Source organism: Crocodylus siamensis, chromosome 1 (assembly GCF_052110815.1).
Source record: "Crocodylus siamensis isolate JL-2025a chromosome 1, ASM5211081v1, whole genome shotgun sequence".
Classification (NCBI taxonomy): domain Eukaryota; kingdom Metazoa; phylum Chordata; order Crocodylia; family Crocodylidae; genus Crocodylus; species Crocodylus siamensis.
The window spans coordinates 78186742-78202927 of NC_143395.1; the positions used below are offsets into that span (position 1 = coordinate 78186742).

The following is a 16186-nucleotide window of genomic DNA, read 5'->3' on the forward strand; positions in this document are numbered from 1 at the left end:
CCTCATGCTCCAGGTTGGCTCTAACCTGCAGGGAGCTTCCCAGTCCAGATCTGGTCTGAGTTTGATACGCCTGAGCTAAAACATAATTAACTTATTTGAAGAATGTTTACATTTATTTTTATGATTAATCAAGGCTCTATAATGTGTATAGAAAAGACACTTTTCCCCTCTAATTAAATTCCAATATGCCAGGGAGGTAGACTATAGATACTCGAAACAAACAACTGAAACATCTAAATAAGAGAAGAAGCATAAAATATTGACACCTACACCACTGCAAGTTGCTATTATTTATTTAGGTGGTACCAGGTAGCTACACAGGATTGAACAATGGGTAAGTATGTTGAACAAGCTAGAGTCCCTGCCCCAGAGAGTTTACATTACATACAGCCTAAGTAAGTATGATACAGAATGAACTTCAAGAGAGATTTACAGCTTTTTATTCTAGCATAGCGGGATGGAATATCACCAGATGCATGCTGCAGAATTCTTTTTTTACTGCCAGGTTGACTAAGAGTTGGGAGTCCATTGTTCTTCTAATAATCTCTCACTTCTAAATGGAACAATGTATTCTTTGAAGTTAATGTTAACCTCAAAATTGCCAAATGCACTGAATTTCATGAATCTCCCTGTCAGACCCTCTCCTTCTCTGCAAGACTTGTAAAATTGACCTCAAAGAGCTGATTTATAGGCAGGATGGTGGTGTGGGGGTTATATTATCCGTAAAGTTTCTGCAGTCTGGATTTCACTAATCCTGACTTCAGACTTCAAAGGCCAAGGATATTTTGGGCTCCCTAAGGTACTAATTTAGTTGTGTAAGTATCTTTAAGGTACAGTTTTTATTTTTGGGGGGTTTTTTCCTACAACTCAGAACACCTTTTTTCAGAGTTTTGAAATAGAGAGAAAATGCATTTTCATACACACATGCACACAGATTATGATTTATGATTACAGAAAACTTTAGTTTTGATAAAGTTAAATCTTAAAAAGTTATTTGAATTGGATATAGGCTTTTTAAATATCTCTTCCCCATTTCTCCTCTCTCAATCTTTTTAGTAGTTTCTGATCTTAGAATCCTAGGAAAATAGGACTGTAAGGGACCTCAGGAGATTATTAAGTCTCACCTGTGCTCAAAGCAGGATCACTTCTGTCTGAACTATCCCAGGGTGTTTGTCTAATCTGTATAGAAACACTTTCAGTGCTGGAGATTCTGCACATGTAGACACATCCAGGTTGTAACTGCCAGAGCCGACCCTAGCGAGGTGTGGGGTGTGGGGCAAATCAGCCTGTATGGGGCCCCTTTAACATTGTACAGGGCTGTGGGACCCCAATAGAGGCATGGCACAATAGCTATCTCCTGGTGGAGCCTAGGACATTTCTTCCTGCCCCCGGAGATGCCTTCTGCCAGGGTGGGCTATGCCATTGGAGTCTGGGCAGGGACAATGTCTTACCTCCCAGGCTTAGCACCAGCTCTGAGGTCATGGAGCCAGGGCTGAGAGATAAGAATCTGGGAGGTAATGGCTGGGAGCTCCCTGCTGCTGGGGCAGAGGGACATTGTTTTTCCTGGGGCTCCAGTGGTAGAGCCTGCCCGAGCAGCAGGCAGCTCCCTGGGGCAGGTAGCAATCTCCCACCCCCTGCTGCCTGGCTGACCAGGAGCACATTTGCTCCCGGTCCACCATCTACACGTGCCATACTGCACATTGATTACTCCCGAGTAAATCTGCTACTTGTATTTACAGGTTGCAAATTTATTCAGGATTAGAGCAAATTATATTGCACAGTAGTAGAATACCATGAATGAGGTCTTACTACTGCTGATAAGACTGGAAGAATCACTTCTCATTACTTACCATACAAGACTCTTGTGAATACATCCTAGATTGCTATTAGCTTGCTTTATTCATTTATTTATTTATTTGGAATAGTATTTTACTATCCATTCCTATTCACACTGGAAAGCGCTATCAACCCCAGATTCTGTTCTGCAGTACTGAAACTCAGCCAGTTGTTTTCCAGTTTGTATTTATGCTTTTGGTTGTTCCTTCCTAATGGAGTACTTTGTACTAACCTGACTAGCTTCAATCCCAGTCAGCTCCTGGTTTGCTCAAATACCAAAACGAAAGACATCTATGGAACTAAATGCTACTTGTAGACCCATACTATGTTTATTCAGGTTGTATATGCTGTCCCTTTCCTTACCTTTTTTCAGTCTCCTATGTTAAGATTGTATATTTTGGAGGGCAAGTTCTAACTCTTACTCTCCATGGGCACATCTTCATGTGGCACTTAACTGTGCATTAGCATAGTTTACTGCAAAGTAAGCACATGTGTCTACACATGCACATACTTACTACGCAGTAAACCTCCCTAATCCAAAGTAAATTTGCTATCTGCAAATGCAAACAGCAAATTTACTCAAGATTAGTAATGTCTCAATACCACTCATGTAGACACCTAACCAGGAACAAAATCTAACCAGAAAAAAAAAGACTATGTCCCCTTGCCCTGGTATCAGGGAGCTCCAAGCCCCTGCTCCGGGATCGTGATCTGGGAGCTAGGGCTGGGAGACTCTTATTTCCCAACCCCTGCTCCACCATCATGATTGGGGAGTTGGGGGGGAAGGGCTGGGAGACCCTTATCTGGGGAGAGAAGGCTCTCCCAGCACCAGCTCCCAGGACAGGTCACAGCCCTGTGACTTCAGGTGACTGAAGCACAGGGTTTGGAAAGAGCTGCAGGGGAGGGGCAAGTCCCAGCCCCCTACCCTGATTCACCAGTGAGACAGCTAGTCCTCTGCCCTTGAATGGGAAGCCAGGGCCAGGAGCTCCCTGCTGCCAGGGTAGGGGGACATTGTCCTTGTCCCAGCAGCAGACAGTCTCCTGTACTTCCTGCCAGCCCCTGGGCTAGCACCTGGAGCTCCCTCCAATGCTGGCAGGGACCCATTGCAGGGTTGCAGGAAACTTGGTGCAAATTTCAAGCAGCAAATCTCCTCCCTAATCCCTGCATGTGTAGATGCCTTCCCAAAAGCACTTACTCCAGAGTAGTTTGCACTGGAGGAAACTTAGGTTAGATTAAATGCATGTGTAGATGCACCCCATCTATATCCAGCCTGACACAATAGAGTTCCACTGTCTGCTGGAGCCTCTAATGACTACTGAAATACCAATAATGTTCATTCTAAGAGCCATAATCCTGATTTTTCAACTGATCCTTGATGTATCATGAAAACAAAGCCAAAACTAACTTCATGATATAATATCACCAAGAAAATGGGCAACTCCAAAGAGAAGTGAATGCATCCACAGTCAGGTCTGCCACTATGTCTGTTCAGTATGGCAGAGGTCCAAATGTAGATATCTGTATACAGTGTAAGCTGTCATGGGCTAGAGCTCACTTCATTAGATGTAAAAGAGCATGCAAGAAGCAATGTACAAGAAGAGAGAGATTTGAATACAAAGGAAGAGGAGAGAAGAAGAGTGGGAGGGGGGAAGTGCTGGGAGAAGCAAACAGCTGAGGGGCATCATGTTCAGGCGATGGCATATATGGCATTGGCAGAGTTGCGAGTGAATGAACCTCAGATGTTATAATCTATGGATGGTCTGGCAATGATGTGGCCTGTATTAATATTGGGGCACAGAAGGCATCTGGGTCCACTGCAAAGCCTGGTGGCTTGGTGAGACTGGGAGTTAAGTAGCTTTTTGCTTGAGAGATGCCAATTCAGGTTGTAGCTTGCTCTGTAATCCAGGACAGGTTTTTATTAGGGTGTGCAAAATGGGCTGTATTTGATTTGGACTGGATTCAGCCCAAAATGGGGACAGTGATTCAATTAATTGATTCGGATTGCTGTCTCAATTCAATTTGGCCAAATCTGAAGATTCGATGCTGATTCAGAGAATCAGCAGTTCAGCCGTAGACGCAGCTTTAAATGTTTTTTCTATGTACCTTAAGTGCCAAGTGTGGCTCATGAATACTGCGATGGTGGGGCAGATTAAGCGTCCCCCAGGAACATGGGGCCACCCCCGCATGCTCAGCAGTGAACCTGGAAGTGGATTAGAAGTACTTCTGTTCCACTTTTGGGTTGGCCTTTGAGCATGCTGGGGACCCCCCCCCCCCGCACCTCTCCCCCAGACCTAGACTTAGAAAGCACCAGTTGCCGAGCTGGGGAGTGGGGTCCCCTGTGCACTCCCCAGTGGACCCAGAAGTAGACCGGAAGTGCTTCTGGTCCACTTCTGGGTCTGCTGCCAAGTGCGCTGGAGACCCCCCTGTGCTCCTGTGTGATGCTTCATCTGCCCCACCAGCATTCACCAGCTGCCTGGTACCTTGAGTTACGTAGAAAAAACGTTCAGAAAGATTAAAGGGTCTCCTGATTCAATTCATATTTGAAGATTTGGCCACTGAATTTGGCTGAATCTCTGCTGAATTAAATCAGTAACCGAAGCTTTACACAGCCCTAGTCTTATCCCTGATGACACATTGCTTTTGTTTCCAATTCATTTCTACCTTTGTCTACTGGTGAGTATTACCACCTCAGATAAAAGAACAGTTCCCAGTCATGTAACAGATGCATCATATCACAGATCCAAGTCATTTGCTGTGCCATCACACACATGTTGCCACACAGCTTATATTTTGTAAGACCTGTATTACCGCATGCGGAATGTCTCAGTTCAGCTCTGTAGAGCACTCAGCCTGAACTGTGCAATGCAGAATTGCACGCTTTACCAGCAGGTGCTAAGGAGGGACTGCAGGATCAGAAAAACCATGGGCAGTTGAGAATTCCTGAACCACCTTTGCAGAGGTTTTGGGTACTGTCAAGTAAACCTCAAGAAATGTGGTTATCTTGACCAGACCCAAAACATGGAAAAAACATAGCATTCAGCTATAAAATTCAATGTCGCCTAAATATAAGTGTATACAAATGGAGACTACATGTCCCTGAGGTCTGATTTATTCATTTTAGATTCTTCTGTTACGGAGCAAATGACTCACAAGAGAAAGATAAGTATATGCATCCTTGATCAATGACAAACATTTTTGTTTCCTGAATGGGGCAACTTTGAAATTTTCAGATTGCAGTATTTTCAAATAATATAGAGAAAAATAGGAGTGGAAAAATGTCACACTAATAAGTTGAGTATCAGAAAATAATGTGTTTATTTTGAATAATTTATTTGTTTGGAATTTCTTCTCTTACTCTTCATTCACGAATTCTTTGATTTTTTTTTTTCTCTCTCATACTGACAGCTGTTTGTATCAAACAAAGTTTCTCCATTTATTATTATTGTTCTTACCATAGGAGTTTTCTTTAGTTCTTTGCTCAGAAATGCACCTGGGGTACCAGGCTGGTCTGATGGGACTTGCAGGGATTTCCCTTGGTCTTTGTTTTGACTGGGGAATGTTTCTCATATATATTGTAGTTCTTTTATTAGTGGAAACCTGTTTAGTCAGTACTGATCCTGCAGCCAGAAAGAAAAAGAGCTGAGGCTTGGCTGTTATCAGTGCATTTCATAAAAATGTATGTGTAGGTGGAGGGGATAGAAAACTAGATAAAATCATTGGGAGAGTGGGGGTTGTGTAGGACAATGGCTTGAATAACAACACTCTGGGCTATAATTACTACTAGCCTGGGGATGGGGTATTCTGAGATTTCATTCAGACATGTTGCACCTAAATTGCTCACTACTTGCTGCCCTTTATTTACTGCCTTGAACTCGTTAAATTTCCCAAACTCTATAGTAATAATTCCAGTATGAAGAAACTGAAATTGTGGAAAATGACAGGGGTTATCTTAGATATTTATTTCCTATCGGTTGGATGGTGTTTTCATGTGTCATTTAGACAGCACCTCTTCAGTCAGTCTGAGTATATTATTTTAATAACTTAGATGTAGTTGAATACATTTTAAGTAACCTGTGGCAACTAGTCTGTAAAAACTTCAGAATTCAGTATTTGGGGAAGATGCAAAAAAAAAAAAAAAAAGAATTAATTGTTGGCACTGATCTGTTTTCACCACGTGAAGGTGCGTTATGCAGCTCAATGCAAACATACATGCCACAGTAAAACCACTCCACTGATGCACTCGTTACCAGCAGAGAATTGTATTACAACAGCAGAAAAACAACGGTCACTCCACTTCAAATTGTTCACCTAAATATTTTTTTATATTAAGGTAACAATGTCTGAGCTGTGAGAGGTTCAGAGGCTTTATTTGAATGGTTATCCAAATGATCAGTCTCTAGGATAAGCAAAATTAGATTAGAATTTTCATGAGAAAAATCTTCCTCCCGAGAGTTCTCCTATTTCTTGCTTAGTATTCTTTAGATAACCTCTGCAATTTGGAAACCCCCCCAAGAAGAGCCTGTTTTGCAGTCCTTCCTATTTTGATACTATAGGGATGCTTTTTCCAGGAATCAATTCATATTCAGAAAAAAGATGAAAATACAAACAAACAAGGTTTATTAATATATTTTAAATCGTTAAAAAGTGTATTTCCTTTTGATCTGAGATAGGAATGAACTTGAATGTTTGACCAATTTTCTTCAAACCGCTTTTCACATCTTTGAAAGTGATTATTTTTTAAAGGGCTACAATTAAGGGGATGTTCCAGTTGTAAAGCAGTTCTTGTACATTTGCAGACAGCTCCTGGTATGTGTCAGAAATGAATGTATAGTTTGCAGCTTCATAAATTAGTTACATTGAACAATTTCCACCCCTGCAACTTGTGCTGTGAGGAATGCAGTGACAGATAGATTCTGTGCTGTGTTTGCCTATGAGATGATTTTCTTGAAGTCTCATAATGAGTTGTATTTGGCAGGATTAATGAGTATTATAATGGTAAATGGATGTTTGCAGCTCAGTTGTGTTCCATCACAGAGTAACATGGGGTTTCTGGTCCCTTGGAGGCCATAATTGGTGGCATTAATGCAGTTTTTAATTACACTTCTTGAAAAAATGAATTGGAACCAAAACAAAAGCTAAGTGATCATTTCTCTGTAGTGTTGTGTGGTATAAACACAGGACCATTGCTGTTGCTGATATCTATGTTTTGAATTAGGCTGACTGGAGATGAAATGTACAGGGTATTTTTGGTAACTTGAGTTGGGATTTTTTTACATAGTTAAATTACTTTTTAATTATAACATGCAGAAGGTGTTTTTCCCCCCAATGAAGTGGCTCAGCGTGGTAGGCTGCTTGCTCAGCTGCCTGCTTAGTAAGGTCCATAAAGGTGCAACTGAGATTTGAGGGTTGGGTTAGATCTAATACGTCTCCACAGGAGAGCCCAGAACACCAAGAGGTGGGGGTCGGGCTGAGAGACATCAGCGGCTCGTCGAGGCTGGGTATCAGGGCAAGGTGTAGTGGAGGTTGGAGCCTCGTGGAAGACTGCCGTCTAGACATCCCAGATGCGTGCGAGCCCCAATAGTCGGACCCCACCACTGAAGGAACAAACAAAGTCGTGGCAGGAGAGATTGAGGAAGAGACTACCCTGGAGCAGGACATCTGTTCAGCAAGACCACAGGGATGGAGTGACGGACAGCCCTATATATCCAAAGCCGGGTGGCACGTGACCGGATGGTTGAAGCTTGACAGGTGCAGCAACATAGAATACAAGCCATGTAGAACTAACACACACACACATATATACATACATACACACACACATATATGAAGCAATACACAGATAAAAGGAAGTAAAGAATATCTATGAAATTATGTCAGTCACTAGTTCTTTTTATTATGTGACACTGAATTATAAAACTTATACCAGTTGTAAAAGCTAGTTTCCTGATATGTTTCTTTTAAAAATTCATCTTTATAATTTCTATAGCACATATCACCATAATATCTATTTCTTTTTTTTTAAAGCAATGTAATTACTGTTCCATTCTCCTGTAACTACAGATAAAGTACAATATAAAGCAGTAAGGCATTGGTTAATTAAATAGTTACAGGGTATTTATTTAACAGTTTATCTGCCTTCCTGCAGGGCTGTTTAACATTTGCTTCCAGCCCTGCTGCAGTATCATAGAATAGATAATGTAACTAGAATTGCCATTTCTAATGTGATACATTAAACTGGGATTAGCTCCTTATCCAAGGATCTCACTTTTATATCAGCATTGGTTAACATAGCAAACCCACTTGTGATTTCAGTAGTTTTCCATTAAACCTACTATATATCAATAGAGATGTATCTAGTGTTTGTGTAGGCCCCTATTACTGTACTTCATATCCAAAGGAATAGAGCTTATAAGGCAGAAGTGTATATCTGAAGGGAAGGCTTCAAGATGAGTGTACAAGCAACTCTTTGTAATGAGACCATTTAAAATCTTGGACTCCTGATAAGGGAGCTACATGAAATAGACCCATATGGTTATGTAAACCCCTTTCTGGGAGTGAGATCTTAACTAGTACATCTGCTTTTCTTATATTTAAAAAAAGGCAATGTAAATGGATACGTATCTAGAGGGTAAAAGCAAACTATGGGGTAATGTGTTTCTGGAATAGGATTGGAAGACTGAGGATCACCAAGGCATGAATTACAAATATTAAGCAGGGACTTCAGTTTCCCATTCAGCTGTGAACAAAGAGAACTCCCAAGTGTTTATTACTACTGATCATGCTATCCCTCCTGAGAAATCTTATTTTATCAATCAGATCTCAATAGCACTCTTCAAAAAAAGAACTGCTTAAATGTAGGGGTGATGGAGATGTACCCTCTGGGCCAAATCTGGCCAGCAGAGCCTAGTAATCTGGCCCAAGAAGCTCCCCACAGATGCATGATGGGGAGAGCTCCCCAGTGGACACGATCTGGCATGACTGGGAAGATCCGGCTTTCTGTGGCACCCAGGCTGCAGAGCCAACTGGGGGAGGGAAGTAGAGTGCCAGGGAATGGCAGCTGCTTGCCCTACCACTCTTTGAGGGGTTCAGCCCTGCACCGCAGCTCTCACCGCAGCCCTGTGCACAGGAGGCACTTCACTGGGGCAGTGCAGGATAAGCAGTGGTGAGAAGATCCCCACATGGCTCCTCTACTCCCTGGTGTGCCTCAGGGAACAGCGCCACAGGGAACTCACGGGGTGAGTGGGAAAGATTCATATTTCAGTAATAATATGAGCACTTTGCACTCCTATTGTTAAAAGTCCCTTGATATATCCAGTCTTACAGTTAAAGTGTACCTAGAAATGATGATTAATTAGTAAATTACATCTTCATTCATTCCTTCACATTGTTTACATTTTGTATTTAAAATGCCTTTGTTTGCATTCTTTTATAGAAAAACCACATAGGATTATTCCTGATAATATCATGGTCTTGGTAGTCTATGGTAATACTATATTTTGCTTTCTCACACAGGATTGTACCATGGACCTGAGAAAATATAGCTGTTACTTTTTTAAACAGTGGTTCCAGGAAGATCCTGGTAGAAATACAACCACATACTCCAATAACACCCTAAACTTTTAAGTCTTGTTAATGTCTCCCAAGCCAGATAACTTGATGTTTATGCCTGTGCTCCCATTCTTCAGAAGAATATACCAGAGATTGATAACTCATATGGTTAGTTAATCTAAGCACGCTTATATAGGAATGCTTTGCAAGTACAGACAATCAAAAAGCCCAAGGCTGAATTGATTCAGTCTTTGCAGGTTAATCTAAGCTGCAAAGATTGAGCCAATACACAAATGAACAGACGTTCACTTTTGATTCAGGAAATGCAGCCACATGCCTGCAGTTGCTCAAAGAAGACAGGGGGAGCTATAGCATGGCTTACTAGCATGTAGCCTGCATGGGCTGTGTGTTCACTGCCTCTTCCTGCTGCCCCCAAGGTGTCCAAGATTTGCAGTCCACAATCACAGCAGCAGGACTCTGCAGGGTTGCTCATCACTTCCTCTTCCAGGTGCCTCTGGGGTTTGTAGTCCACAGTCACAGCCTGCAATAAGTAAGCCAGTAGGGCAGGGCAGCTCTGTACTTGGGGGAAAGGGAGTTTAATCCCTGGCCCCACATCCCAGCTGGAGTTTGCCTAGGGGGCCAATCAGCCAGCCAGTGAGACAAGTGAGCCAGCCCTCACTGCTTCAGCTAGGGAGCAGAGGGCAGGGCTAGCCCTGCTCTCTGGAGCAGCCAGCTCAGCCCAGGGCTGCAAAACATAGTTTTGTAGATGTTAGGGTTGGAAAGAACCTATTAGATCATTGAGTCTGACCCCCTGCCCTGGGCAGGAATGAGTGCTGGGGTCAGATGGCCCCAGCCAGGTGTCTGTCCAATCTCCATTTAAAGATGTGGGGAGATCTGGGCACACTAGAAGGAAGCAACAGGCTACAATCAGACCTAGACAGGTTACAAGGGTGGGCGGATGAGAATAGGATGGGATTCAACACAGGCAAGTGCAAGGTGATGCACCTGGGGAGGAAGAACTGGCACCATACCTACAGGTTAGGGAACTCCCCTCTTGTCAGCACGGAGGCAGAAAAGGATCTTGGAGTCATAATTGACTCCAAGATGAACATGTGCCGGCAGTGCGGGGAGGCAGTCAGGAAGGCCAACCGCACCTTGTCATGCATCCACAGATGCATCCCGAGCAGGTCCAAAGAGGTGATCCTCCCCCTCTATGCGGCACCGGTCAGGCCGCAGTTGGAGTACTGCGTCCAGTTCTGGGCGCCACACTTCAAGAGGGATGTGGACAGCATGGAGAGGGTCCAGAGGAGGGCCACTCGTATGATCAGGGGACAACAGGGTGGACCATATAAGGAGAGGCTACGGACCTGAACCTGTTCAGTCTCCAAAAGTGAAGACTGAGGGGGGATCTCATGGCCTGTTATAAACTAGTCAGGGGGGATCATCAGGCATTGGGGGAGTCCCTGTTCCCCCGAGCACTGCCAGGAGTGACCAGGAATAACGGTCACAAGCTGGCAGAGGGTAGGTTTAGGCTAGGTATCAGGAGGCACTACTTCACGGTGAGGGTGGCTAGGGTCTGGAACCAGCTTCCAAGAGAAGTGGTGCAGGCTCCTACCCTGGGGGTTTTTAAGAGGAGGTTAGATGAACACCTTGCTGGGGTTGTTTGACCCCAGTACTCTTTCCTGCTATGGCAGGGGGTTGGACTAGATGATCTGCTCAGGTCCCTTCCGACCCTGGAAACTATGAAACCTCCAAGGAAGTGAACAGCACCACCTCCCTTGGAAGCTTATTCCATATTTTGGCAACCCTCATTGTAAAGATTTTTTTCCTGATGTCCAATTTGAATTTGTTCTCTTCCAGTTTGTGGCCATTATTTCTAGTTACCCCAACAGGCGCCCTGGTAAATATTGTATCCCCTATTTCTTGGTGTGTCCTCCTCCCCCACTGATGAGTTTGTAGGTAGCTATGAGATCACCTCCTCTTCCAGAGGCTGAAAAGGTTCAGGTCTCCCAATCAGTCCACACAGGGTTTTTTCTGTAGGCTTTTAACCTCCTCTGAACCCTCTCCAGGCCATCCACATCCCTCCTGAAGTGTGGTGCCCAAAACTGGATGCAGTACTCCAGCTGTGGCCTGACCAAAGCTGCATAGAGGGATGCTGCATAGAGACATATTGGGATGCTGGGGGTGGGGGGGGGCTCTGTTTTAACTTGAACCAGGAAGGGGTCTGGGACAGAAGTTTCATAAACTGGTGTGACCCAAATCAATTAAGTCTGATACTACATTTAATCAGGTTTATCCTAAACCAGTTTCAGTCATTTTTAAAATGGTTTATATGCACTGAACTTCTGCTCTGTTACAGGTTTAAACCAGTTTCTGATCACTTAAACTGGTTTATGTGTAACTTCTGTCCCTAGCCTGAACGTCTGTACTTGGCCCTAGAATAAAACTCTATCCTTTATAGATCACCTTGTGAAGTAGGGATGCAGAATGCCCATGACCTGGGTAAGAGCCATTAAAATGAGCTAGAAACAACATACAAATAGTGGAAACGCATAGGGTTTCTGTTTAAAAGCATATATATCTTCTTTTGCTTCTGTAAATTTAAAATGATAATGGTTTTATATAGTATTTTCTACTACTGCAAATACTATAATGAAAATGCAACTATTACTTATATTTATTACTTAATATTTATAGTGGAATAGGACCTAAATATCTCAATCAGCTTGGGACCCCATCTAGGCAAACATACAGTACATTTCAACTCCTGCCCAAAGCAGATCAAAGTTTAAAAGATTTCTGGGATTTAGTGTTATCAGTAGCTCAATAATAACAATAACCATTTACAATTCAGGCTAATCTGCTGACCAAAAGTTGGGTCTTCCTAGGATTTATCTGCAGATATCCTCCTATTCTAGATCTCAGTTCTGTCTGCCTTCCCAAAGGCTTTTTGCTCTTGTGTTACTGCCTAGGTGGAGCTAACTGGCCACATCCACCTTAGTCACCAGGAACCAGCCAGCAGCCTCTTCTCAGGATTCTTCTAAAGTCCACTAAAAATAGGTGAATGGAAAAATCTTTCCGTTCTTTTACTGTTAATGCTTAAAGGAAATAAGGTATTCTGTGTTATAAAACTGATCTGATCGACTATAAAAAAGCAGATGGCCATGGGTCTTAATATTTAATTTACAAGGGGTTAAAAAAAAAAAAATTGTTAAAAGGGATGCCAGCTAGCTAAATAAAAACACAGTCCAGCTGTCAGGATCTTCTACAGGAGTTAATTCATTCCAGACCCGATTAACTTTGAAAATGAAAAAGTTGCTTCTCTAGTCATGGAGGATGGTTTGTAGGTCCCCATAAATCAGAGAGAAAGCTGCTGAGGGTAGAGAGGCTTATGTATATGAAGTCTCTACCTCACAAGGTTTATACCTGCTTATCAAAATAAAAAATAAAAATCTAGTGTTGAAAAAGTCAGCTGAGTGTAAAAACAAAATATGATCTTTTGTGGTATGGATAAACAGCATCTCTGTGAAAGAAAAAGTGTCTGATATGCTGAAAGAAAAAATGAAAAATAATACCTGACATTCAAAAGGAGGCTACACAAGAGATTTTTTTAGATTATAATGCAACATTAGGGGGTTTACAAAAGACCTCTCTTTAATTACCAGTGCCCTAGTGTGTCTGTTCAGAACAGTTTTACTATGCATAATGGAGTCAAATCTTCCACACATTTTTTTCAGTGAGTTGATTCCATTGTGTATCTTTAAGTAAAATCAACTGCACATTTTTTACAGTGGGCTGAATCTGTGTGGTCTTTACTCTCTCATAAGGAAATAAATCTCAAATCATTTTAGTAGAGCACACTATGGTAGAACCAGTTGCCTCCCATTTGCATTAACAAATGCTTGTTTGTTTTATCCAGTGCCTTTTGCACGTTTAGCATATATTAAACTATATGTCAGCCATATTACAATGTTCTCCTCATATACATGTATCACAGATATAAATCCTTTATATTGTTGCTATGAACTCACTTATAACTATCCATTGAAAATGTCCATTTAAATGATGGTAATGACAGTGTAGTCTAATATGCAGGAAGATTCTGTTATTATCTTATTGTGTGTCTATTTTATTAATAACATATTGATATAAAATATAAGGATATTTCACCTCTGTAAATTTGTATCTGCAATTTGTTCTTCTCACTGCACAAATGTATTTAGGATGCCACTCAGTAGTACTGATTGAATATTTATTTAAACAAATATCAGTATTACCCAACTAGCTGGAAAATCCATGAGTTTGGTTTTGATAGCGGAGCATTTCTCAACAATTTATGTGTGCATGCAAATGTTGGTGCTTTGGATATAGGCTAAAGTATTTGCTTTATATGTATTATTTTGTTTGAATACAAGAAAGCTGGTTTGATTTGTATGTTTCCCTCTTATAGAATTGTTCCAAGGCTCTGTCAGAGATCACGTAGAGTAATTTTTCCCATCAATCTTTGCTGTGCAGCCATGCACGAATGCAGTAGGAAAAAGGGGGCAGAAATCAAATCACTTAATTGCAGCATTTTTCATCTACATCTTTTGTTTTATGGTGGTAAAGGCCCCGAAGTAGCCTACCATGATTCATGGCTGTCACTGCTGCCGTTAGCAGTTCAATCTTTCATTCTAGGCATTTTGGTACTGAAAGTACCTACACAATTACTTTGATGAATATGACTTGTTTGTTTTTTCCCCATTTTTAGCAGAGAGTGGTTGTGCTTAATACAGACATTTAAATAAGATAGTATTCATGCCTACTGCATCTGCACTGTATTTTAAAAGTTGTGCATCTGGTTTAACAATAATGTTATTTTACCTGAAGAATTTAAGTTTACTAAAGTTCCTAGATTTTTTTAACTTCCAATTATTGTGGTTATATAACAGAAATATCTTAAAGTAATCTCCACCTTACACAAAAGGAATAGCTCACTTCTAAAGATCTGAGGGTGTGATCAGTATTTCAGTGCTCAGTATTTTTATGTTTTTGAAAGAAAGTCCTTTTGTGAGCATGCCATGGCAAAGCTGGCAAATCAGTGAGCGTACAGCTGACGATAAACTAATAATGGTAGGGTATTTTTATAAATATATGCATGCATCATAGAAACAATGAAACTATTTGCATATTAGAAGAAATATCAGTGATGGCAGCAGGGGTTTGGAGACTGTCTAAATGAGCAAGATTTTCAAAAATTGTTATTTTATCAACAGTGCACTGCCAGTGCAAAATGCACACTCTTTCAGAGGAGACAAGAATAAGCATATTATTCAATTTCTTCGTTAGTGCACCTGGTACTGAGCTGCTACAATCAGTTGCAGCATGACACTCTACACCATATTCACATGGAAATCCATTGAAAACATAGAATCTTATTTTACTGTCCTGGTCATTTTTCAATAAATAATGTGAGTAGTTTGGATGGTAAAGTATATCTCTGTCTGGATTTAAAAATTAAGGGAACATGATGTTCACTGAATACTATAGTTTTAATTCACTGTTGCTTTTGTAGACCAGTCTTGTACTTGAAACTCAGGTCTGTATTATGTCAGAGCTCATCTTCATTCATTTCTTTGTTTGCTTTTGACAGCAAGCTCTAGATATATACTCTATGTATAAACAGTCATGGCTAATGACTGTATCGGCAACTAGAAGGTAGAATATGCCTGTTATCATTGTGCCGTAATAACAATGTTCAATGCAGTTGTCAGTGTAGTATTGTGATAGCACTCAGTAGTTTTTCCTTTCTTTTTTGTTGTTGTTAAGGCCAGTATTAAAACACACAGGGCAAAATTCTGTTTTATCTAGTGGGCAACCAATGTGCACTTTGAGACTTATTCCGAGTTACCCAACTGAAGACCTTCCAGGCACCTAAGTGCCTCTGTTGCAGGAACAGGGAGATATTTGTGAGGAGTGATCCTGTTCCTAAGCTGGGGACACTTACATGCTCAGAACAGGTAATAGAATCACTCCTATAGTTTTTTGGGGGATAACGCAGAATTAGTCTCAAGCTGCATTTTGGTCATCTACTACACGAAAAGAATTCTGCCCAGTCTCAAAAACCTCTTAAACTAAGCCTGAAAATATAATTACAGTTCATAAAAAAAAACCAAAAACCAAACAACCAACTCCAAGCATTAAAACCTCCTACCCAACTTTAAAATTATAAAATACATTTATCTACAGAGGCAGATACAGGATTTTGTAAAGAGGGTGCTAGATCAGCAGCTGTTACTGCAGGGGTAGATGCACCTTCTCTCCTACCCCACCCAGACCCTCACCCCTAGCCCCCTTCATGCCACAGGAGCGGAGCAGCAAAGGTTTTTAAATTTTTTTTAAGTCCCTCAGTCAGGTAACCAGCTTTCTTTCCCCTTCCCCTCCCCTCTGTGCTTAGTATATCCCCTCTCCTTCCCTCCCATTCTCTCCTTCCCCACTGCTGCTGCTGTTCCAGCTGTGTCCACCTGACCTGGGGAAATGCAGGGGAGGCTCCAGAGTCACTCCTGCCCCACTTCAGCCAGGCTTTGTATAGAGCCAGTGTTGACCATAAGCAGCAGTGGCAGTAGCAGGGGGCAGGTTCCCTTCCCATATGTGTTCTGGGCTGGCAGAAAACGCCCAGCTGGAGAAGACAAGGAGGAAGAAGCTGTCTGCCACTTTGTTGTCTACAGGTGACCTTGGCTCCCTGTGAAATGCAGCTGCAACAGGCGGGAGCAGCTCTGGAGCCTCTCCCCAACCCCTGTACCCCTGGGGCATCCAGAGACAG

General features: G+C 41.9%; 1 protein-coding gene across 1 annotated transcript in view; it reads left to right on the forward strand.

Moving 5' to 3' along the window:
- The window catches only part of LOC149872951 (uncharacterized), a 550350-nt gene that overhangs the window by 432845 nt on the left and 101319 nt on the right, over positions 1–16186 (forward strand). Inside the window, exon 16 of the mRNA XM_090037132.1 lies at positions 14640–14834. The gene's annotated coding sequence lies outside the window, so the exon portion shown is untranslated. The remainder of the gene's footprint in view (positions 1–14639; positions 14835–16186) is intronic.